Consider the following 25,827-nt stretch of genomic DNA (forward strand, 5'->3'; position numbering starts at 1 on the left):
TACAACAGTTTGGGTTGAAAGAGACATTTAAGGTCCTCTAGTTCTAACTCCTCTACTGCAGACAGGAACACCTTTCTCTGCACCAGGCTGCTCAGAGCCCCATCCAACCTGGTCTTGAACACTTCCAGGGATGGGACATCCCCAGCTTCTCTGAGCAACCTGTTCTAGACACTATGTCTTGTTAGACGAATTAGGTATAGGGGCAGCAAGCTTTTGAGCATACAAACTCTTGTTTGATGGCATGAAGGACATAAAAATCAGGGCAAACCTGGCCTCTTGGTGTTTTGGATACAATGCATAAAACTTTGGAGAAATAATTTCCTATTGCACAATATAAACCAGCTCTCCCAAGCTAGGTCATAACTGATTGACAGACATCCAGAGCTTCTGTATCCACTTAACAACAAGAAAATTATTTCCAGCAATTTACGGTGTACTACAAAGCTACCCAAACCAAAACCAGTGTATTTTTGAAGCTGTATAAAAATTAGTGCCCTGGGATATCTGTGGGAAATAACCAGTACTTAAAGTAGGTAATTAAAATTATTAATAATAGCAAAAAAAATATATCCAGTCTCCAAGCACATCATCATAATGCTTAATGATTGATTGTAATTGTAATAAATACTAATGAATTCATTTAGAAAGTAATGTAGCTTTATATGTTTGTTCACTTTCCTAAGAAATATTTGTGTTGGTGTTATGTCAACAATTTAATACACGAAAATAATTTATGATTATTTATTATTAGTTTCAACACTTAATAAAAAGCAGTTGTTTCACATAAATACCAAAGCAATCTTCAGAGCACATCTGTGTCCCCAGCAAGCGCTCAGTCTGGCTTGTGAGTCCTTTTACCATCTGTGAGCCTGCAGGATGAAACTGCACCAGCCAGCTGAACGTCCCAAACAGCAGAATGAGCAGGCCTGCAGGGAGGACCTTGACCTAACCTGGGATTTACCAGCATCCAGTCTGTCTATCTCCAGAGCCAAACATTTCCACTGGGAAGAGATGCAGTCACTCCTCAACAAGAAAATCATCCCTCCATACTGAGTTAGTAGCTCTGAATAATCTCTCCCACCCCTATCCAATTTCCTGCCTTTCTGAAGTCTGTCCCTATACTGCTTCGTCTTCTAAGACAGCATTCCTCTTCCCCCATTAACTTTGCTAGGGATGCAAATATTTATGACAGCTTTTTCAACTCAGCTGTTTGATTCATCTGTGAAGGTTATTGGGTACTACATTAACCTCTTCTGCACCACTTGGGATGTGTATCTCCTGCTGTACTCACATTCCTGATGTGGAGCATCTCTCAGCAAGAGTGGCAGCAATAAGCAGGGCAGTGCCCTCTGTGGAGCTCCAGGAGTGTGACTGCAGGCGGTTCCTGCAGGGTGAGGGGACACAAATCTCCTGCCCACTGTGGGCTCAGAACTAATGTTGAGGCCAGCTGGTCACCTTTTCACTGTGCACACTAAGAGGGAGATGCCCTGCACAGGAAACGCAATCCTGCAATCCCTGGCTCTAGGACTGAGGTAATTATGTGATCAGCACCATTCTGCCTAGTACCTGGAATTGAATCAGGACTGGACCTGGTGTTGTCCCTCTAGGCACAAAAGATCACATCTATTACAGCACTAGTAGGGATGGTGGTGAGGAACGTGGTAAACAGGCCACAGTAAAACTCTCTCTTTCTAAACCTGTCACACATGGATCCTCACTCCTGTCTCCTAGGGTCACCTCAGAAGGCCCAAACTGTGCCTGAGTCCCACAGTGGCCTGACTGCCCTCGCCCATGCCACTATTATGACCAGCTGACAATCCCTTTACAGTACTGTTTTATCTGATTCATCTCCCAGCTGCTCATATTCCTGATTTATGCCATCAGCACCAAAGCCTGATTAGCAAACACAAAAAAGAAAGGGGATTCACACCGTCCTTCTAAGGTTTATGAGTGCTGACACACCTTTTTTATTTCTCTGAACTTGAAATCCTGGGCACTGTGTCTGCTTTGTCAGGTACCTCCATGGTGTTTGACGATAGCTAGTTGTCCTCTCAATTAAAGGGAATTACGGATCTGACTCAGAAGATTCAGTTCAAACAGTATAGGTTGTTGTGGGTCAAGGAATAGACCTTACCTCAGCCCAAAGCACAGAAGTATGCTGAGAACTTTCAAGGACACCACTAACTAATCTGTTTTCGATTCCAAGCAAAAGACAAAGTCCTGGGATGGCAGTAGCCAGGCCTCTTCATCTCAAGAGCAGTGTGACAAGAGCTGGTTGTTATCCTACGTGCTTCCCCTGCTCTTTCAAAAGAGCAGGTCTTGATACAATCACCAAGACCTCATGAAGAGTTGCAAAATTTGCAACAAGGTGCCTCAGGGGGTATTGCAATGCAGTTGTTCCAAAAAAAGGGGAAGCTACCCCAAGAAGCTCAGACCCGGGACAAGCTTTTACAAATGCGTGGCTGCCATTCTGCTCACACCTTTGCTGTAAATACGAAGCTCTACAGGATGAGGTTAAGAGCTGGGCTCTGTGGCTGACTCATCTAGCAGACACAGAGCTCCTGTGGGCTGTGCTGAGAGAGAAACACAAGGAGTAAAGGGATTATACTGTATTGTAGGTCGAGAGCCAGTTTTGGTGGAGTGTTAATCTCCAAGAGTATCATTGCCAAAGTCACTCCTTAATGCAGCAGTTCAAGAGACAGCCGCTGTCTTAGGACCCGAGGCTAACCTATTTGATGTCACACTACAAGTACAGCAGGTGCTGGGTTTGCAATGTATATTTGATGTCTAGTGTTGAAAAGTGAATTGATTGAAATGCTGTCAGGCTGCATTTTGAATGATTGCGCTACTAATGTCACCTAGAGGCAACTTGATGGACATTCTGCCATACACAGAATACAGTAGGATGGAAATCATCATTTGCAAATCATCACCTTTGAAAGTACAACAAGCAATTCAGCTGAAAAAAAAAATAGCTGGAAACATGTTGAAGAAACATTAACCTGAGGAAGTGAGCAAATCAGGAACACCAAATATTTAGGCTCATGGATTTCTCATTATGGGAATTTTCGGCCAAATGTATTTCTTTCAGGGTGTTTCATTTCAAAACCTGTGTTTTATTTGATAATGTAATTCTGCCACAGGAAATCTAATCAGTTTGTCTTCTAAGTTTTTAGTGATGTACATTTGGGGTTTTGTTCATTTATGAAAGTAGTTTTACAAAATCTGTCACTATATACAAACGTGACAAAATGAGTAGTACAACACTGGCATATTTTTGAAAGATATGGGGATTTAGCTAACAAATTCACATTTAGATTAATAAGAACTTCGTATTTAAATTCTGTAGTTGATCATATAAATCACAGGTTTGACCTACATTTCCTTACCCTGACACCAACCTGGGTTAGAGTTTATAAACATTCATGTAATAGGATAGAGGTAGGAAAGACTTCCTTATTTCCAGTGTCTACTATTCTCCATAAAAGTAGAATTCTGCAATTAATTTTACATCGATCTGGAGATTAATTTTAGCAATGTGGTAAAACCATTGGCTTATATGTGCTCTCAGAACCAACACCCCAGAAAGAGGAAGAAGCAGGACTAAGGAAACATGAGTATTTCACCACAGTCATATACTATTTTCAGCTTATGTTAGCTAGTCAGCAATAATGCTGAAGCCTTTCTTCAAGTACTCTTCTGTCAGATTTTCTGAGAAATTTGGTATGAATTTACTGTGAGTGTATTCTTCTAGAAAACAACAGAAACTAGGATCCAGGCTAGATGTTCAACTGTTTCGTTTAAAAATCCTGTGGGGTTTTTCTTCATATGCCAGTGTATTTATATATGTCCCCAAAGATATGTGCTCCTTGAGCATTACAGAACATAGCATCTCATCTAGAAGAACATTTCAAATTCTATATAAATTTGGCACTGCACCAGGGAAAATCTATCCCTTCCACTAACAAATGGGGACAGGAAGCCATTTTGAATCTGCACAAAGTCACACAGCAAGATAAAGAGTTCTGTGTCTACTGAAAACAAAAAGATTCCATTTTGAAGCAGCAATTACTCATACAGTTGGAAAACCAAGTAGAATCAGGAACAGACTTCTTCTCCAGCCCCTTGAAAACCCACTGCTCATGGTATCATGTGTAGCAGTGAGATGTTCAAGCAGACACTGCTTTTCTTGAGCAAGGAACATGGAACAGGCCCATGAAAAGGCCAAACCTTGACTAAAGGCAGGCTGCCTGCAAGCTCTCCTGCTGCACTGCACACGTGAATCCTAAATGGAGCCACTCATCAGGGAGCAGAAAGAAAAGGTCTTGCCAAGGAGAGGAGAAGCTGGGAAATGAGGGTAACTTGAGTGAAGCCCCACATTGCCTGAAGAGGATCAGGCTGGTGGTTCTAATGGGGTCCATTGACAGTGCCAGACTAGGTGAGATAAAGAGGCAATGGCAGCATCCTCCCAGGAAGCACAATCAAGAGAGGAGGCTGAAAATGGGCTTGTGATACAGGTCTAAGGTACACATGGGATACAGGACAGGAGGCAAAATTACCTTGCAGGGAAGGACTGGAGTCCACACCAGAAAGCCAGTCAGCAAGCCAGAGCAATGGCTGGATGGCACTGGAACACCTATAACTTGGCTTAGGGGACCAAGCTCACTGCCCAAGGCTGAGTCAGCCTCGACCTGCAGGCAAGGGCTGTGGGACAGGGCCTCAGGTGAGCCTCACCAGAGCTCTTAAGGGCAATCAGGGCCTCATACAACCCAACCTATGCTTTGGAAGGAGATGAGAGTCTAAAGCCCTGTTTAAGCAAGAAATGTTGCTGCTTTACCTCTTAATAAAAATATATACCCGCTCTTATGCTGAAAGGCTGTCATCTGGCCAACAAAAGATCAGGTGTTTCTTCAACACCTGATACAACCTACCATATAGGCACGTATTGGGGCAAAAAATGTTCTGCTCAAAGGGTGATGGGCAGTCTTTCCTCTTACTTGTCTGCTGTGTAGACTGCAAAAATCACTTTAATGAAGAAAAGTTTAAATATATAAATATTTACATAAGAAATAGACCACAAAAAAAAAAAAAGTATCCAGTATTCTCCCTCTAAATTGAGCCTTAAACCATTAACTCCTACTAAAAATTGGGTATAAGTCTTAAATGAGTAAATGGTAGGCTCTGTAGCCTGTGTGTCATTTTAAACATAAACAAAATTGGTGTCTTCTAAGGGAATCTTTCAATATTTAGAAATTAGCTAGCTGCCTGATTATTGAGAATTTGTATGCACATTCTTTTCTTTCACTGATCTGCTCTTTCAACATCAGGAATGGTAACACTCTGGGAATTGTTTACCCAAGATCAGCGTGGTTCAAGTGTTACTTAGCATCTCAGTTAGCATTTCTCAGGTTTTAAATGTTTAGTCCTTGGGGAGAAGTGAAAATGACAGGAGGAAGAACCTGGAGTACTAAGTCCTGCTGAAGCTGGCACTTGATGACAGGAGGGGAATGAACACACCAGGCACTACGTTTTATGATAGAGCAAACAGGGAAGTTTTTATTAGATTGTATCAACTTCTGCTGTGCCTTGAGCACATCTGAAAGAAAAAGAAAAAACTGCCGAAAGTTACTGGGTACAAAAGCAAGAAGAGTGCATGGAGAACAGGAAGTTGGGAATACGCTTAAATGGAAATAAACAGTAGAGGGAAAAAAAGAGACTTGTCACCTCTCACATGACAACTATTCTAAGTGATGGCTTTGCAGTTCAGATGAGAAAGAGCTTGTTCCTTCCTCCCCTGCCCCCAGGCCCACCAGAGGGAGACACTTCGCCTAGGGGGGAATGGCTTTGGCATCTGATGATCTGAGCCTCATGTCAGAAAGATGAATAGAGTAATTTTCTCTGAAGTAAATCAGGGAACAGGCAGTGAAAGGTAGGGTGTGTGGTGGTAGTGTGCAAATCCATCTGTGGTTGGCCTAGAATATTAGAAAGGCATCTGCCACATGAGGAAGTGATATCCCATAAGAAATGCTAAGAGCCATGGATTCATGTTTGAAGAAAGCTGACACCAGGTTGTTTCAGAGCTGTCAGCCCTCTCTCGGCAAATTGATTGATCCATGGGTACAAGCACCCCAGCTCTGAGCACTTATGCAGAGTTTGGACACACAGACACTGGCAAACATCTTGCTGACCCTGCTATAGGCAACCTGCTTCCAAACCTATAGAGATGTTCCATCCAGTCAGGGTCCTGCCCTCCTAGGCAGTGTTCCTGAACACAAAGAGTGGACCTTTATTTCCTGCTGCCATCACTTGCCATCAATCAAAGCTACAGCAGGGTGATAACCCATTGCAGACCAGAAAGGCTGTAATAGACTTTTCCAGGAAGACAAATGCTTTCTGAGGCTTACCTATAGCTGTAACAGTCTTCCATCCATCCTTCTGTCCCCACACTTAGAAACAAGTTGGCCTCATAAGGATTCAACAGCAACAGACAGCTTACTCTCCCTTCCAGATGTGCTACTCTCTTCCTCAGTAGGTCAAAGTCCTCTCCGCAAAACTGCAGCCATTTCTGGGAAATGCTACCGGGAAGAGGAATGCCTACCTCGCCTGTGTTACCTTCACAATATAATTGTAAATCTGCAACACTCTGAGCAGGCCGCAAATTCCACAGGCCAAACTGTAAACACTGCAGGAATTCGAGGTCCTTGACATTTCACGGAAAGCAAAGCTGTGAGACTGAGGAAAACAAGCTAAAGGCTAAGGTAAGATATGTCTACCAGCTCCTAAGAAGGATCAGTTCAAATAAGGAACTGCAGTCACAATTTCCTGCTTGATTGTCACTTTCTTCCAGTGAAGAAATAGTCTGCAACTGGCCCTTGTCAGGAACAAATTACTTTCCCTTCACTGCCGAGTCAGCTCCACATGCCCTGCACAGAAGAGAAGCAGCACTGCAAAAAGTCAGTTTTCCCCAGAGGTTAGGAACTACACAGGCTGGTAATCTGTACAGATCATTTTAAAGGGGTAACTTACCCTGCATTTACTGAGAGCAGTATAAAGGACTAAGTGAGAGTTTTGTTCTAAATTAATTGAAAAAAATCTGCCATGCAATATTTTGCATAGGAATTCTCATCAATAAAATTTTTTTATCCCCTGAGAGCGAGCTTTAGGGAGAGCTAAGACTCAATCTAAATCCAACCATGAAAGAAATGTGGTGAAAGCATATTGGTATTTTAGTTTATGTTCTCAGATAGAGCCAATATGTACAAATAAAAAAAGAAAAAATAAATAAAATTAATTACAAAGAAAAGTGTTTTGTGACATACTATTTTCAGACTTCCAATTTGTTTGCCTTGAGTGTGGGCAAGACACAATGAGCATTCTGCTTAGGCCTTCCTCACTTCATTCTTTCAAAAAATGTTATGTGTGTGAGAAAAAGGGAAAATCATCAACAATGTGGGTCCCAAGTGCAGGGTACTCATACTGGAGGGCCATTTGGAATTTATTCTATGGCACAGTCTAAGAGTCCTTATTCAGCACTTAAAATCAATGGTAACTTCACTGAGAAAGTCACGTCTGTCAGAGTTCAGGATTCTGAAGAAACTGTTTTAAAATACTGAGAATAAAATCACTAAAGCAATGATGTAAGCTTCAAATTAATTCTATTATCAAAAAGACTTCACATATAGATTTCCTAGTTTCTCAATTAGAAGGTGTATTTTGATGCTTTTCTTTTCTTTGTTCAGCCTAAATGAACTTTTTATTACAACTGCAAATTAACTTTACTGTATCTATCATACTTCAGTAAGTCCAGATTTGGACAACTCTTGACTGCTTACTCAAGTTTCTGGACTTGTTCTCTCCTAGGCAGAGTAACTTGATCCATGCATCCTGTTGATTCTTTCAATGTCTAAAATTAGCACTGTGCACGCCCGCTTCCTCTACCTGGGATCATGCTCCCCGACAGAACCAGGGGTAGCACTCAGGCACAAAGGCCCAACTGTTGGGTTTTTTGACAGGAGAAACCAGAGATTTTTATCTTTAACTTTACATACAAGGAAGAGATTCCATCCCACTCTCACATCCAGAGTATGTGACAAGTACCATTTTGTTCAGCTACATGCTGAAAATGGTAACATGGTTTGTAAGCACAAGTGGTGGCACCCATCCCAACATATGATTAGCAGTACCCATGGCTCTGACAAGTCCAAGCATGGTAGAAGCAACGTGGCAGTCACAGGACTGCACACTTGGAAAGGTTAAAGAGAATCCCCCAGCCTCTCATTCCTCTCCTCCTCCACTCTTCCGTTCTCGCAAGGATCTCTTGGGACACCCTTGCTAGAAAAACATTTGTCAGAAAGCGGAAGGCAACCCAATGGGAAACATCAGCGAACCTGCATTTACTTTATTTAGAAATGACACCCCATCCCTGTCCCCTGGGGCAAAACTTCTTTTCTAGACATGACCTCAGAGATGTGCTACATGCACCCTGCACAATTTATCACCATGCTGCCTATAATTAGGTTTGTTAACATACAGCCTAGTGCAGTCTTGTTGACTGGGAACTTAATCAAGTTACTATTGAGTTCTTGTATGCATTGCTTCGGGTGACTGTTTTACTTGTAGAATTATAGCTGTGACCAACGTGAGGAAATTAGCTCTGGACACAAGTTTTTTACTTTTTTTCCCCCCTACATGTGAAAATATTTAGCAAACAGTGACAATGATGGAAAACAGTAGGAAACAAAATGTTCTACATTAGTATAAAACATGAAAAATGCAGCAAGGACCCTCAGTGGTACAACATGTGTTATGCTGGCTGGCAGTCCATTAGGCTTGATAGACATTTCACTTACCTAAGTCAAATATAACAGTCTAGTATTCATTAATATAAGAAGGGGGTTGTGGAATCAAGCCTACCATCTGGTTAGAACGACAGAATAATCTACAACTCATGATTAGGTCTAAGGAGTGGAATTTCACTTTAATCTTTTTCATTGCTCGAAATTTCCATCTGCGCAGTACGGCACATCATTTTTCTTCAAGACAAATGTGCTGTTTTTCATGTTCCAAAATTAGATCAGAAGAAAACGATTAATCATGTCATGGCCTGGGAAAGGAAACAAAGCCCTGATATTTCTCTCTCTCTCTCCCCCCTCTCTTTCCCTCTCCCCCACCCTCCCCCCCCCCCCCCCCCCCCGCCCCTCCCAGCTCTGGCTCTTTGCAAGGTCCTTTCTTTCCCTGCCTCAATTTTCAACACAACTTTCAGAGATTCACATTGTGGTGGGCTAGAAACACTCAGAAAACAGGAATCTAAAATAAAGATGCAGCTTTGATTTGCATGGCCGTTTTTATTTTCCCCTTGCCTCTCCCCCACCCCCAGTTTGCCACTTCATCGTTTTCTCCTTCTCTCTCTCCCTCTCTCTCCCTCTCCACCCCCTACCATGTGCCCCCTGGCACAGGACGACAGATGGTGACCTGTTTGCATGTGACACCGTAACTGAATCTAAACTCAAGGAAACAAGTCACCGGGCTGCAAATTAGTGAGACCACACAACTGTCAGGTGGCAGTCCCTTTTGACAGTTGTAGGCCATTATAGGAACATTGATGTTTTCGCACTGTGACAAAAAGGAATCCTTTTTGCAGCAGACCTGTCTGTCAGCTGGCTCTCAAGTCATAACAAATCCCTGGCACTCAGCTGAGGCTGAACATTCGCAGCGTCAGGAGGATGATAAATGACCTGCAGGGCTTTGAAGTGCCTTGGCAGTTCAGATGGGTCCGCAGTGCTGACAGAGAAATATACACAACAGCGTAACCAATAATGAGAACATTAAACATTCCTGCTTTGTGACAGGCTGACAGAAAAACCCAGCCTCACATCAATCATCTGTGGAGATATAACCTTGACAATTAGCCCCCTCTCTGATACTCAGAGTAACCTTTTTTTTTCCCCTTCCCCACCTCCATTTTTTTTTTTTCTTTTGCCTGGCTTATCTTCCCTGATCTTTTTTTCTGGTATGGCAGAGAGGGGAAAAAACAGCAGAAAAAAAATTCTGACATCAAAAACGATCTTTTCCTTTTCCTCCATGCAAAAATAAAAAATGCCAGGACAAAGTTTATTTGATGGACTTCCACCTATTTCCCTTTAGGAGAAAGGAATATATTTTTTGCCCTATCTACCAAAGCATCTGTCACTACAAATACTCCTAGCAGAATTTTGTTTACATATTATGCTTATTTTGTTCCTTAGGTTTTTTTCCTTTCCCCCACTCTTACATTCATATCAGTACATTCTGTTGTCAAGCATCGTTTCCACTTGTAAGAGTGAGATGATTAAGCACACAACTGTCCCCTTGTTACTGTATTCCAGGATCATTCAATAAAACAGATAGAATCTCAGCTTCTTCCCATAACCTTGTGTTTTCTTTTTTTTTTTTTTTGTATGTGCCTGTACTGGTTTGCCATTTTTTAAAACCCTTTACAGAGCAAAAAGAATCTTCAAAGGACAAATGAAAGGTGCAGCTAATCTTCCTGAAAACTAAACACTTTTAACAACCCGTGGAATCATTCTCACTGAAGGGCAGGGATGCATTCTGATCTTGAGGACACTCTCCCCACTCACAGGGAATTTCTCTTGCTCTCCCAAGTGTGGGATCAGCAGAAATTCCTCCTGATATACATGACTGACTTCTTGCCATGGCTCTCTTCTGACAGCAGAGGCATTCAAGCAGTGGGGTCAATGGGAGTGTCTGTGCTCTGTGAGAGGCGAATTAGGCTTCTGGGCACTTTCTGCACTCCATCCCGGTGGCTTGGAGTCTCCTAAGTCACTAATTCAATCCCACAGAGAGGTTTCAAAGGAGTCTGAGCACCCTTGGGAAATAGCCTCAATCATAAATGAGGTTCAAAATGGCATTTGTTGCAGAGGTTTTCATCTGGAGGAATGTCAATAATGTAAAAAACCCAAAAGTTTCTGTCACTGAATTAGCAGCAAATCCTCTAAGGTGTGCTGTGTTCAGGTCTCTATCTCCCTGTTTCCAAAGGAATTTCTGTTTCCCTTACGCAATGACAAACATGCACTCTTGCTCTCATCAAGTACAGCACAGCTCAAATACTTTGATGTGAAGTTTGGTTAGTGAAACAGATTTACACACAACCAAGCACTTGTAAATTAAAAAAAGCTGTGTTTCTAACCCTGAAGTAAAGTCTGTCCCAAAGGTCCATTTTCCTACACGCATTTTAAGATCCCTGTGCAATGCTTGTGTAGTGGAAAGAAGATAAAAAGAAGAACACGAAGGGCCTTCAACCTTCAATACAGTTGTAGAAGAGCCAGCTATAGACCCAGATGATGCTACTGAAATGATATATTCCAGAGTCTGTCAGCTGAGTCCTGCTGCTGTCAAAGTATGTCCTGCACACGTAGCCACAGCTGTTGACTTCACTATTAGAAGAGGTCAGCATGAAGGAGAAAAGAAAGTTATTAGAAAGATGATCAACAGTAAGTGGCAAAACCTGTTCAGCAATTGCCTGACCTAATTTTTACTCTGATCATACCATTCTGTTAAAAAGACAAACCATGCAGTGCCTTTTTCATAATACAGCAATGGAAGATTGGACTCTGCAGAACCGTGAGGAGCCATTTCACTCCCAGGTAAGTATTTTTAAGACGCTGGGCTGACAACAACGGAAACAGAAAATTTCTCTTTGCCTTCATTACACCTGCTTAGTGGCTATTGACTGACTGTCACAGCACACTGGAAACGTACTGTGTACCACACTGCATACCCTATGTGGAGGATGTGGAGTCAGGCACTGTGGTTGCTATGTCCTGCTCAGGCTTTGGAAAGCCCAGATGTGTTAGTACTTGCCCACTGTGGGCTGAGGCTCAAGCAGAGCCAGGCAGCAAAGGACTGTGTTTCCTCTGGATCTGAGACTGGTATCTGGTGACAGACAGACATCATTCAATCTTTGGTTTCTCTACTGAGGGAATGAATTTCCCAAAGACTGATTCTTTAGCTCATTAAAAATACCAACCTGTTTGTTTTGAACCTATCTCACAGCCAGAGGACCTTTTCTTACCATGATAGCTGGTACCAAGGAAAGGGTGCTCTCAACCTGTGTACTGTATCTGTGGGATCTCTCATGTGCTTGATTTCAGTCTTGTTTCACACACCTTCAAAGAAATTGCCACACCCCACTTTTTAAATTGCTGCATATATGAGTTCTAGGCCTGCCAGACAGGCTGGATAATGCTATCTCCTCTGCAGATAGTAACTCACAGTGGGGGAGTGACACTCATGGTGCTCCAATCCCCTCATGGTCAGTCTCTGGCCAAAGCAAGTATGATTTCTGACCTATGAACACTGAGGGCCCAGAAAGTATTTCTTCCCACTGTCCTAACCCATTCCAATACGATGCTTTATGGCCTATCCTACAGCATCATCAGTAAGTATATTTGGGTAGTAATTGCTGATGACAGAATCTATAGAGGATTTTTGTAAGATACATGTGCAGAATAAATGAACACTTTTGTCCCTGCAGCTTCCTCCCCTTCTACCTGCTTACCCACAGAAGAGGACAGGCTGCTTTTCATACTTTCCAGTGAGGAGATGGATGAAAAGGTCGCCCTTGACCACCAGGCAAGGAGATTCAGGCCTTTCACAACTAACATTAGAGTTTCTCTTGTAGAAGACCATGGCTGTAGGAGTGGGTGGATGCATTCAGATCCCACCCTAACAGGCCTCTCAGTGGAAAGGGGGGAAAGGCCTGAACCATTTGCTGAGAAGATGGTAGAGGTAGTAAGAATTATGGCCCAACTCACTCACTCCTTTTCTCCTGATCATGTTGGAGGACTGAGCAAGCATCTGGTGTGCCAAAGATTGGTGAGGCCAAAACTGGACTGAGATAACTAGGCATAAAGCACTTGTTATCACAAAGGCTAAGGAAAGGAAGAGTCTAGAGAAGCTATTTGGCTCCTCTGCCATTCAGGCAGCCATCATTTGTGTTGTGTGTTTGATGAAATTTTTAAGAACCAAATTTTGCTGAAATTATCAAATCTCTTAATCGAATCTCTTGGGCCATAATTCTTACTCTGATATTTTATTTGGCTCACAGCCTTGAGCTAATCACCACTCCCTGCCTCAGTTTCCTTACAAACAGGAATGGATGCATTCAAATTACATTCACCTGAATGGCATGCTGTAAAATTTAATTAAGCCCTGAAAAGCACTCTGCAATTGTAAGATGAAAAGATGCTATTAAAGGCTTCTAGTATTATATTTCACTAAGACTCTCAGAAATATTTTGGATGGAGTTAAAGAGAGAAAATAAAAGGGAAATAAATCATAAACATTGCAGAATAAATGCTGCCCACCCCTTCTTATCTGTAACTCGCAAGGCATATAGATTACATCTAAATAATCCTTTGTATGAAAAACTGTCCATACATTTGCACGCAAGATGTAAGGACAATGCTGGGTTTATATGAAAGGGAATATACATGTTTCCTTGCACACCCTCAGTGAAGTTAAAAGGGTTAATAAAATATAAGTTGAGATCAAAAGAAATCTGAGGTGACATTTTGGCCTTGAGGCCTTCTCTTGGCTGTGGGAAAACAGAGCGAGGCTGCTCTGCAACCCAACCTACAAGCTGAAGTACAATTAGTGGTGTTTTCAGACTGCATGTTTTTTTTTCTAGCTTAAATCTGTAGAGATATAAGCATATGCAACGAAAGCACTGTGAATTAGTTTTACCAGTAGAGAATTACTAACAGTGTTAAAGATAGAGACAATTTGAGAAAATTGAAAGCTATGTAATTAGAAGATTATACCCAGCCAGATCAGAACCAGATATAATATTAAAATCGTAATTATTAAATGCACTCAAAAGGGAAGGGCTTGGTGCATGTGTATGCAGCTGCAGTGTCATGCACACATCCTAAGGACAACTGGAGACAGTTGGCCTTTCATCTTTTGACTCAAGACCTTCCCAAGACCTCTGCATTACAGCACGGAGAACCACACACTCTATCAAACATCGTTATTTACATAACACATGGCAGGGAGTGGTTATGGAATAAATCAATACTTTGTGATATTTGTTACAAGCCACATGGCAGCTGAGCATTTCTAAGGCCTTACCCAAGGTCTGGCTTGAAGGAAGCTTATTACAGCTATATTAAAATTGCCTAATAAGTGAGGTTACCAGAGAAGTGCACTGAGCCTTTTTTTTTTTTTTTTTTTTCCACTGGAGTGTAGCCTAGTGAGGGCAGGGCTTTCATTTACAGACGAGCTCCTGATCTGACCCTCTTCAATGCAGGCTCTCTTCTGTGTAAAAGACCAGCTGATCTCATTTGCCAGCTGTCCCCTCACAATAACACTGATTCCTAAGCATAGCTGTGATTTCAGAGGTGGACAGTTGTTCTAGATTTAGTGTTATAACTCTTAAAAAAACCCCACATAACTGTTCATTACTGAGACTCTGCCTGTGCAGGACCCTGCTTGGAGACAGCAGTATGGTGCACAATGGGAGAGTGCTACCCTCTTCCGAGAGGTCCCTCAGCCAGGAGGTTTTATGGGAAAGGGGAACTTCCCGAGGACAATGAAGAAGTGGGTGCTTACCTCTCTCAATTCAGTATATGAGGAGCCTGGACCTAGCTCACACATGCAGGCTAGATTCCTAAAGTTTGATTATGTAAATCCTGCATATCTCCCACAAAAAGCTTTGGGCTTCATGACAGGCTTTTGTACAAACAGCCTAATTTCTGGTTTAAATCGTATCTGACCATCACCTTTCTGTGGTCTTGTAAACTGCATTTTGGTTAAAAAAAACACAATCAGGAAACCCAATTAACCTCTCCAGTTTCATTCTGCCAACGCATATTTATTAAAATCTCCAGTGTGGTGAAGACTGTTTTAGAACACTGACAGTGCTTAAAATACAATGTTATCAGTTCCAAACACCAGAACGGCACAACAACTGTCAATAAGCTGCAAATTCACTCAGAAAAAGCCCACACTTTCTTTGCTTTTGCTCAGCACCTAGCACCTGGTTCACAATTAGGCTGAATAAAGTACCTAAAATAGAAAGTGGCCATAATTGAAAAATACGATTCACTATAGTGGAAATACAGATATTAAATAACACTATAAAAATCACTAAATAAAAAATTTCTCTTCAAATGTAAGAGACAACTTGTGTAAAAAGAAACACAGTAAACAAAGTACCTAATTATGTTCTTTCTTCTGTATAAAAAATATAGGCAATCACAAAAGGTAAAGAAGAGCAAGCAGATCAAAGAGATGTGACAGCCCAGTAAGGAATCTCCACTGAAGTCAAACAGACACAGGAAAAAATAATCTCCAAGAACCATGAGGTTGCATGAAGCACTAACAAAGAGGTTGCATAAGGAACTTGTTACACTCTTACTAGACTGCCATACAGCTGAATTGAAAAAACAAATAATCTATATATGATACATTAAACATTAGTAAATCATTTAATGGAAAGTCACTTGAAATATTCAACTACGTTTGTTTAGATGGTAGCATAAAACTGGGTCTAAAAACTAAAAATTCAGCCTTTTCTTTATTTTACTGCTCAGAGCTCATACATTAGTCATCTGCTTCCTCAGCTACATCAACACAGCTCTTTTTTTTTTGTTCTCACAGCTTTCTTACTCCACTTTTTTGAAATGGCCATCTCAAGTATTTTTTCTCTTTTCATGCTTTTCTTTCTCAGCTCCCTGGTTTCCACTTATAAATCAAATTCAAAACACTGTTTTAGAGCACTACAAAGCACTGCCCTTGGACCTCTTTCTTTACCACTGCTTTCACTAGTCCTGATCCTTAAAAGAACTATCAGGCTTGCTTGGACTATCTGCATCTTCTTTCCCTATTGTAGTCTTTATTTTTCACCTATGACATGAAGCATGTTTGTGACAACTTTAAATTCACTTTTGCTAGATGTTTCCTATAGAAAACTCACATGTGCTATTGCACAACCATATCCCTATGCCCTAATTATGCTGTTTCACACCTTTGAGATGTCTGTAGACAAAGTCTTCCAGAGCAGAGAAAGCATTAATTGACATCAGCAATTTCTGTTGAGTAGTCTCAAGTACATCCACAGTGTCATATACACTAACCATGCATAAACCCCCAAGAACAAATGATTTGAGGGAACAGCCCCTTGGGAAAATTGCAGAGACCGTGTTAAATTCAAGTGATATTCAGTAATATTTTAAAACCACTAATCAGGTGATATAAAAAGTTGATATAGTAATTAAATTTGCAGAAGATGCTAAATTAGGAAGTGTTGCAAACACAAGCGAAGACAGAGAAATAACATGAAGGACCTGAAAAAGCTTAGAAATAAGAGCAGGAAATAACAAAATGAAATTCATCCGGGAAACATGCAAAGGTACCATACATCTGGGGGAAATATTTCAAAATTAAATACCAAAAGTAATCCGATCCTGTGGTTCAAGGTGTAAACTGATTGCCACAGCTGAAATAATCCTCTCAACCTTCCTGCTCAGCAACATATAACTGGCAAGGTACATTACGAAGGGTTTTGAAAGATCAGGCACAAGTTATTTTTGGAGGCAGGATGCCTGTCTCTTACAGAAAATCATCTGCAACATCTATATTCAGAGAAATAGCCAGGTACTTTGAGAATATTTGCACTTTTGGGCAAGCAAAATACTTGCTTACTCCCCCTTTTATGCCCAACAGTTACCTCCGTGCCCTCATCTGTATTCTTACAGACAATTCAGCACAGACCCATGACACAGTGGCAGTGGCACTAACAGGACAAGTTAAAAAGAACAGGTGAAGGGGATGCCAGGCTAGTTAGAGGGTGAATTATCTGGACCCTTAGTATTCCCAGCCTCTGAGAAATTGCCTCAGCTACTTTTCACTCTCAGCGGCCACAGGGACTGCTACACCAGACAAGCAGTAATGTTGTCAGAAACACAGAACCAGATACTCAGTTGATGTCAGTCAGGGCTTTTCTGCTGACTTCAAAGAGAATAGCAAATTTAATGTGAGTTTGCAGTGAAATAGGATATTGAAATTTTTCAGTGCTGCTTAGTTTTCCATCCTTGGGCTCACCACAATCAGGAACTAGAGAAGAGATGAGGCTTTGTACAACATTGATAAAACTACAGCAAATATATCACTAGGCTTTGGCCCTTGAATGCCATTAACTCATAGAGAAGCTGGAAGGAGTTGAATGGAAATCAATAACAATGAAGGATCTCAAACAGATGGGCTTTGAAGAAAGTCACTATCTTCTTTTGTTACACATAAAAGACAAGAAATGTCATTAAAATAAATAAATTCATTATAGCCCTATAGCAAATCAGTTGCCCTCTGTCTCTGCTTCAGAGCAGAGCTTCTACTTAGGAATTAACTTTCTACTACAGCTCTAAATAAACAGCACATATATCCACACATTCCCTGCCCTGTTCTTCCTAGATAAACAATCCCTACAGGAATGAAATTGGAGACTGAGATGAGTCATTGGTTTCACCACTCATTCAGATCTGCTCATTGTCTAACCCCCTCCCCCCGACTGCCCCGTGCATTCAGTTGATTCAATTTATTATGAAGTTCCAGAGGTGTGAATGGCTGGACAATAGTTTAACGAGTCTTTGCAGCTGGATCACCTCTCCTCACTGAAGTGTGGTTCCACATGGGCCAAGAACAGGATTTCATAGAAACTAAATTGAGATTGAACATCCTTCCATAAAGATTTGCTGTAGCATAAAGAACAAATCATACACTTTCACAAGAATTTTTGAGTCAAGTTTACAGTTTGTGTCAAGCTGACAGCCTTTGCTTCTGTCTGATGAGTGTGAAGCCAATCTCCTGCCGTGCAGCTGTCCTTAAAAAGTCATACTGAAACATATAAAAAGTCCAGCTCCTGATCTCATGGAAATTACTTCTCTGAGGGCATTTATGATAGCAAATGGAAGGAAAAAAACCAAAAGACAAAACAAAATTTCTGAATGATCTCATTATAACTGTGGTCAGCTTTTTACACTGGGGTAGTTTGAAAGCTCCAAGGAGAGTATGTTAATGAGACTAAAAACATTTAGTGAAGAAACTGTTACCATGCAGACACCAGGGAGATAAGGATGATATATGGTTAAGCACAATAGTTGGATCTTAAGTGATCTGTGGCCTGCCCCTTGCTGTGCAACATATTTCCTGTACAAACCTAAACAAATGGCTTCAGAAGTACCCTAATTCCAGCTCTGTAAAGTCAGTACTTTCTCAGCCACTTCTATTCATGTTTCAAGCTACATACATCTGCAGTGTATCTCACAATAGGGAACAGATTTGGAACAGAGAAGAGAAGGTATTTCCAAAGCAGGTAATACTATTATGGGCAACTGGCACCACCACATTTCATCAGGCATGTATGTCTAGAAAATCTTCTCCAGCCAGAAGAGGGAGATCTGTGGTTTGAGATCTCCAGACCAACAATTCATATGAATCACTTTGGGTGGGCTTACTTTGCACTTAATCATCAAAACCTATGCCAAGGTTATGGGTAGCACCATTATGCACAGTCAGATATCTTTGTCTCTCTGTGGCATGTAGGTTTTCCAGCTGTCATGAGCCCCTGCTCTCCACAAGATCTTTATAGGAAGACTGGGCTTGAAGATGGAAATGCAGTCATGATATAATGGAGTGTGGTGCCTGATACTATCAGGGCTTTTTTAATATTAGTCTCATTGCTGCAGGGTTTGAGCACTTCCAGCTGAAGTTGGGTGCTGCCATCATCCAACTGTCTGATAGAGAGACCTGCAGGCAAAGTTGTGGTTATAAAACTTGAGATGAGCAGATCTTCTATCTGTATAATGAGCTAATTAAAAATTAATTTAAACATAGTCTGTATAAAGTGCTGAAGCATATGATGTGGGGTATAATCCTATGCTGGATTTGACAACTCACAGCTGCTACTGCATATTCAGTGTTTTTGAACAAAATGATATGTTTCTTCTGCCAGACTCCAATGAGAATTTTCCCTTACTGAGGACTTGTGAGTCTGACTCCAGGATGCAGATTGAATGGTTAGTCTATGTGATGATGTGCAGAGATAAGAGCTCAGATCTAGAGGCCATTTGACTGTGTTTGCACACATGCTGTTCCTTAGACCAAGCAGTGTTCTAGAAAGCAAGCATGGATACATCCGCTGTCCTTCCCACTATTCTTTGTTCCAGACTTTGTCATGCTGCACCAGCTTGTGTGTCTCAGCACTTTCAGTGTTGATGTATCCATAAACAGGATGAAAATATCTGTATTGGCAATAAGCACAAAAGATTTTTTGCCTTCAAGGCATATAGACCCCTGGGAACTATGCAGAAAGCTGAAAGGCAAGCTCTGATTGCTTTCCTCTGCCAATGAGTCTCAGCTGGGACACAGATATATATGAGGCATCAGGAGCTGGGGAAGCAGAAATCAGAGAGGTAGGAGTGCACTCAAGAAGCCATGAAAGAGAAAGAGCTCGTATAATTCTTGCTCTCTTCTTGGACAGGGATCTACCACAAACTGTAATTGAGCTCTGCCCCAAATGAGGTGCTAGTCACTGTACTGCAGAGACATTGAGACTCCTGGATACTCCAATCTCTGCTCCTTGCAGCCAGGCCAAACCTGGGATACAACAGTACGGTACTGCTTGCAGAACCAGCTAGAGGAAGAGGTGTTTTCTTGCTTGTTTAGCAATGATATTTAAATAGCCTAGAATGAGCAAATACTGCAATGGACTTGAAAGAAAATCCCTTTCAGTTTGAATGAAAACAACTGGATGGTTGCCTTGGCTTTAAGACTGAAAACCATATAAACATGAGTCCAACTATATGAAGCAAGATAGGAATAAAAGGATTGCTTCTGAATATAATTATTTAGTGTGATCATTTTTGAATCTGAAAACGACCATTTCTACTGATGGTTCACTAAACATTGGTATGTTGGTAATTTGCTTACTGTATTACTAAATAAAACATTTTCCTTCTTGCCCAAAAAGCATGTTAATTAATCATAATGAGATATAGCCTAGACACAACTAGGTAAGAATTATGCATGGCCACACTTACTTTTGTGGTGTTACCAGCTACAGAATCACTATGATTCTTGATAGGAATAACCTCAAACAGTTAGAGCAAAACAGAACAGCAATTATGAAGTAACTCCGTACTTACTAGAAAGAAAATCTTGCATATTCAGGAAGATTTCTTAAACGGTAATAACGCATTTCTTCTTTACTCACAACCTTTACTCTGCTGGTGTCCCCAAAGCAGGAAAGCCACAGGGGTCCCAGGACTCTGAGCTGCAGCGGAGAAGCCCAGGGATGGCAATCCTTGGATCAAGAAAGAGAACCATGAATAACAGATAACTTATGTGAATGAGACACAGAATATTTAATTTGAGAAAGAGCCTTCCATTATTCCCTTAAAAACTCAGTAGTAAGAAATCAGCATAGAATAAACCCATTAATTAGCTGATTCTAGCCAACAACTGTGTACTGCTTATTGAATTCTCATGAGAGCTCACAAAGACCTTGGTTACTTCCCATAAAAGGGTGCATCTGTGTTTCAGCAGTAGTACTGCCACCAAGCTACTTTTGTTTTGTGCTATGATGATTTTACATAAAATTTCAAACCAATATCAAAATAGACTTTTGTTTTTCCAGAATACTTATGTACATATTCAAGATGCAGACCATAATCAATTAGAGCCCTCTGTCCTAAAAGGACACTCTATAGAAAGGCCAGAGTTCATCAGCACAAGAGATGGGTTCTCTTGTAGGATCTTCAAAGATGGAGCAAAGAACAAATTTTCAAAAGAGCTAAGTAACACTGAAAACTTTGGCCTCCTTTGTTCTATGCCCATAGTGTGTTTTTGCTTGCTCTGTCATTAAATGGAATGACATGGACATGACAATAGAGAGATGACCATAATACAAGAGCATGTACAAAGCAGCATACATAAGAGATTGGATAAAACATTCCTTCCCAACCCTTCCTCACATATGTATGCCAAAGGTTTGGTAGCCCTGACAATAAGCTTAACATTTACCAAATGAGATCTGATGTCTTCCCTGTCACAGCTGGTCAAATTTTTAATGACTGTCTGTTACAAAAGGAGGAGAAGCAATGAATTAACTGTTGAGCATAGAAATGTATGTTAGAAAACAAAACCTCCATCATAAGAAGTAATACTCTCATGTCCTGTATCTCACACTTCAGAGCTCTTTTGCATGTTTCCCTTATCACATGTATTGATTGGTGATTTGTACAGCCCATTCTGTAGTCATTTATCCATGAAAATAAAATTTAAAGGATAACAAAATACACACCATGCCTATTCCCTCCTACCAATTTTAGACACAGAGACATTTTAGTAATAAAAATTGAATACCTGAATTCTCTGAGTGATTTTTTACGCAGTGCTGATTAAGGATGTATTGAAGTTGCATAGCAAGATTTCAACAGCAGGGGAGGCTACAAGGGTGGCTTCTGTGAGAAGCTGCCAGAAGCTTCCCGTCTCTGACAGAGCCAATGCCATCTGGCTGCAGCACAGACCCATGGCTACCCATTAGCAGGAATGCCAGTGGCCTCTGGGATAGCTTAGTTAAGAAACACCCCCGTGCAACAGCAGCTGGGAGGGGAGTCAGCCAGGGTCACCCCTCCCCAAACAAAGTCCCCAGGAGCAGTCTGGAGTTTTTTTGCAGCCCAAGCTGTTCAACATGGAGGCTTATCACAACAGTTTGCCACAAGGAATATGCAGAGCAAGGTTCCCATGGCAGTTAACTCACACTCAAGAACAATTTTGAAAATCCACAGTTTAATTGCCACAAATAGAGTTTTCTCCAATCTTTTCTCTTTTTTTCTGATTAATCTGAAAGGAAAGAATAAAATTATCTTACAGCAGGTTTCTTTTTAGGCTTGGAGAACAGCTGAATCTTGTGTAAGGTCCATGCAGCAAGGATGAGAGTTTTGAGATAGAACATGATCAAAGACTTTTGATTGTTGTATCTTTCTCAGGCTCACCTAACAGCCTATTTTCAAATTAAACTCCTCCTTAGAAATACTCCTTCTGCTTAGCTTTTCAGAAAATCCCTGTATGTGACAGATCCAAAGCACACAACTGCCAAGAATAGTCTTTCAGTTTCCATTCGCAGCAGTGCCATTCTGGTAAATCGGGCATGTAAAACACACAAGTATTTACAGGAAAGACTTTAATTGTTTCAATAGATTGGATCTTTTTATCCTGCACATTTCTAAACACATTAAGCATGTCTACGTGTTCCTTTTTTTCTTCTCCCTTGCTAAAGGAATCATCTAACAAACTGGGGCCTAAATGGGAAGAGCAGAGATGCAGCTACAGTAAAGGTGTGATTTTATGGTCAGCTTCATCTAGTTGAACTCTGAAATACAACTGCAAGGGACAAATCTTCCTTTCCCCCACCTCACCTGTCTGTCCTCCACACTTTGTGTCAGCACATGTAGTTGCATCCTCAGCAGTCAGCCAGATCCAGTCCCCAGTACAGCTGCACAGCTGGATGAATGCTGCTGCTGACACAACACAAGGACAAGGGACAGACACCCTTTCACCACCCTTCTGGAGTTTACAGATAGATTAGCCATGGCTGATACAGAACTACACCCCAGTATCACCCCTTTTCGATTAAGAAAGGAAACAGCAGATTCCTGTGTTATTCGCTGCACAGCAATAAATCAAGTTACTGATAAATAGTAAGCATTTGGCATACCTGCCTTTATGATACTATGGTCATTGGTAATACAAATGGAAAGCAGTATGTCAGACAAATGTTTGTTTCAAGAGATCAGACAATAAATGTAAATTAAACCAAATTAAATGAAATTGTAAGAGAAGTTTTATGGACAGGGAACTGTGAGGTGAGGCTTGAACATTCACTACTTTCATCTTCATCTCAGAGAACACTACTTCCAAAACTATACTGAATACTGGTGTCATGATAATTACCATTAAATGAAAAGGTGGCTTAGGAGGCAGATCTAAACCAAATGGTGGAATGGAAAAGGCAATACACTATTGGCTTCAGCAGAATTTGGAGGAAGGCTTTAACATTTTCTATCCATTCCCCCACTGTCTGCTACATACACAAAAAGACAGCAGAAAAACTTCAAGAGCTGTAAAAAGACAAGTCTAGGGGACTACAGAATGAGTAGTGCAAAGTCAACTTTTTTTAAGAAACAGATATTCTTACTGTTGAGAAAAAAGAGTTGTTTCATATCAGAATAATTAAATGATAGGAGAAAAAGGGGCAGTTTCCTCTACAACAGTTAGTACTAGCCATTACTAGTGCCAAGAGCCCAGATTAGAGAGACCATCACTCTCATCCTGAACAACTTCTATCCAACTCACTGCCCTTCACCTCAGCAGCAGTGGCACAGTGCCTCAAGCCCTGACTCTGCAAGACAGCAGGATACAGACACCAGTGCTCTGTTCTGCAGCAGGATATACAACAGCAGTTCCCACGGCCATCACAAGGAGCTACGTGGATACCTATTGCCAGGAAGGGTGGGGTGAGAGCACTTGGAATGCAACTACTGAAAGTTCAAGTCAACAGGTTTGGAAACTTGGCAAAGACAGCACGGACAAATAACTCAAGGTTTGCAGGGCACCTCTGTGACTGGTATAAATCAGATGAGTACTACTGAGCTCAAGGGAACCTGCCAGTGCACGACAGATGAGCACCCACTCGTTTGCAATGTCCCTCTGAGTCCTGGTGTCTGCACTGCTTGGCTCTCATCCAGTTTTCTAGTGTTTCATCCAGGCCAAGATGAGAACCACACAAAACGTTCTGCCATTCTCAACACAGTGAAAAATGAAATCACATTTTATCATGAAAGTTGATCCTCCATTTTTTACATCAGTGAAGATACAGAGGAGATGTAAAAAAAGAATAAGGAACTTCCTCTCCTTCTTTCAAATCCCCACCCTGTAAGTACTTTCCTGCTGCTGACAGAAATGAAAGTCAGGCCTGGATGAATCCAGCAGAGATACCCAGAGGCACCAGAGCAGTGCTGGGCCCCTCCCAATGCCACACCGCAGTTCAAAGCCTTGAAAGGCTGCAGATCTCCCACCGTGCTGCAGTTTGGCTCCCACCCGAAGAGCCACATACCTTTCAGCAGTGTACTCTCTTTGCAGCATTGTCTCCTCTGTGACAGTAGGTTCTTCTCTTCTCTGCCTTCTGCCAGTACAATCACATGCTGCTCTCATGGTGTACAAATGCTGAGCAGCACCTCTCCTCCTCCTGTTCATTTTACCTCCAGCCACAGGTCAGTGCCAGCCAAAGCTCATTATTTGCTGAGCTTTACCCACCATTTCTGTCCCAGCTCCCATTCAAGGTGCTTGCTTTGACAAGTGCCTTTCTACACAACGAGGTTGTCATAAGGATTTTTGAGACAATGGCGGCTGTAGTAAATGGGAGCCGTGATAATAGCAGAGAGATCAGATGTCACGCCTTGAGATTCAGTGTCACTCCATGCATGCTGCACACACACAGGTCCACTGCACAAAGTGTGCACTGCTGTGCCCTGGGCTGGAGCTTGCAAAATTGCTTTCCTGCATATGCACAGTAGTTTTTTCCTTAGCAGCCACTGCCACCGGTGCCAAAAAGGCACCAGCTGATGCGAAATATTGGAGGAAGCTTTTCTATAAGCTTTTCATATGAAGCGTAAGACTTCACTGGGCATTTAGAAAGGACATCTGGCAACTCCTTCACTGGCCAATAGGATCTGGAGATGCCTCCAAATTCACACTGCAACAGACTGCTTAGTCTTGGTCCTTGCAGTCTTCAGGTCTACTGATCAAAATAAGTATGAAATAAAGATGTAAAATGCAAATGAAACAATAAGTCAAAAACAAATCAAACCTTTTGAAAAGTTAAAAGGATTTCATGAATGAAAAGAAATTAAATTAAATTAAATTAAATTAACAGGTTGAAGTACATTTCTTGGCACAGTAAAGACTCAGCTACTCAGACTGTTGATTTAGCCAATACTTTAACTACAGCAAAAGACTGCTCCTAGTTGCAAGACCTGGCTCTATTAATACCAACTTCCAAAACAACACAAATTGTCAAGCATCTGGTTCAGCCTGTTACAGAAAGTCAGGCAGAGCCTGAACTCTGGATAGAGACTTGAATTTTACTGTATTTCAGGGATGATGGTAAAAGGCTTGAAATATCAAATTCCTCTGGTATATCTTCAGTAAAACAAATGCAGTTCTCTAACCCCATCATTTTCCCAAGACGCTGCTGTGGCACGGACTTAAGGGCAGGGAGGAGAAAGGAGTGGAGGAGGAGAAAGAAGTTCCTCATTCCTCCCTACTGCCCTTCCTGTTTTCATGTCTGTTTATTCAGAGGATTGTCTTTCCACAAGCAAACAACTAGAGACAAGCTCACTCCAAATGTATGTTCTCTCATGTTTCAAGCACTTGCTCTCTCTTCTTGCTGAATGTTTAGTTACAGCATGAAAAATGGATATGTGGAATGAAGACATTTCCCCTTTGACTAGCACATTTGCCGAAGGTATGTCAAGGATCTGAGGCAAGGGGTATGGGCAAGCTTTCAAGAAAGTTCCTCCCCCCCCTTCTCCTTTGCTTGCTTATTGGAAGAGCAATAAATATCAAGCAGACAGACCCTTCTCACAGTTACAAAGCCTACCTGTAACTGAGCTGGATAATTAGCAGCCTTGAAGATGATATATGACTTTCATTACCCTTTGGGACTGGAGACTAAATGAGGACAGAGCTAATTGCCGTGCAAAGCAGTTT

The sequence above is a fragment of the Aphelocoma coerulescens genome, chromosome 6 (genome assembly GCF_041296385.1).
Source record: "Aphelocoma coerulescens isolate FSJ_1873_10779 chromosome 6, UR_Acoe_1.0, whole genome shotgun sequence".
NCBI lineage: Eukaryota > Metazoa > Chordata > Aves > Passeriformes > Corvidae > Aphelocoma > Aphelocoma coerulescens.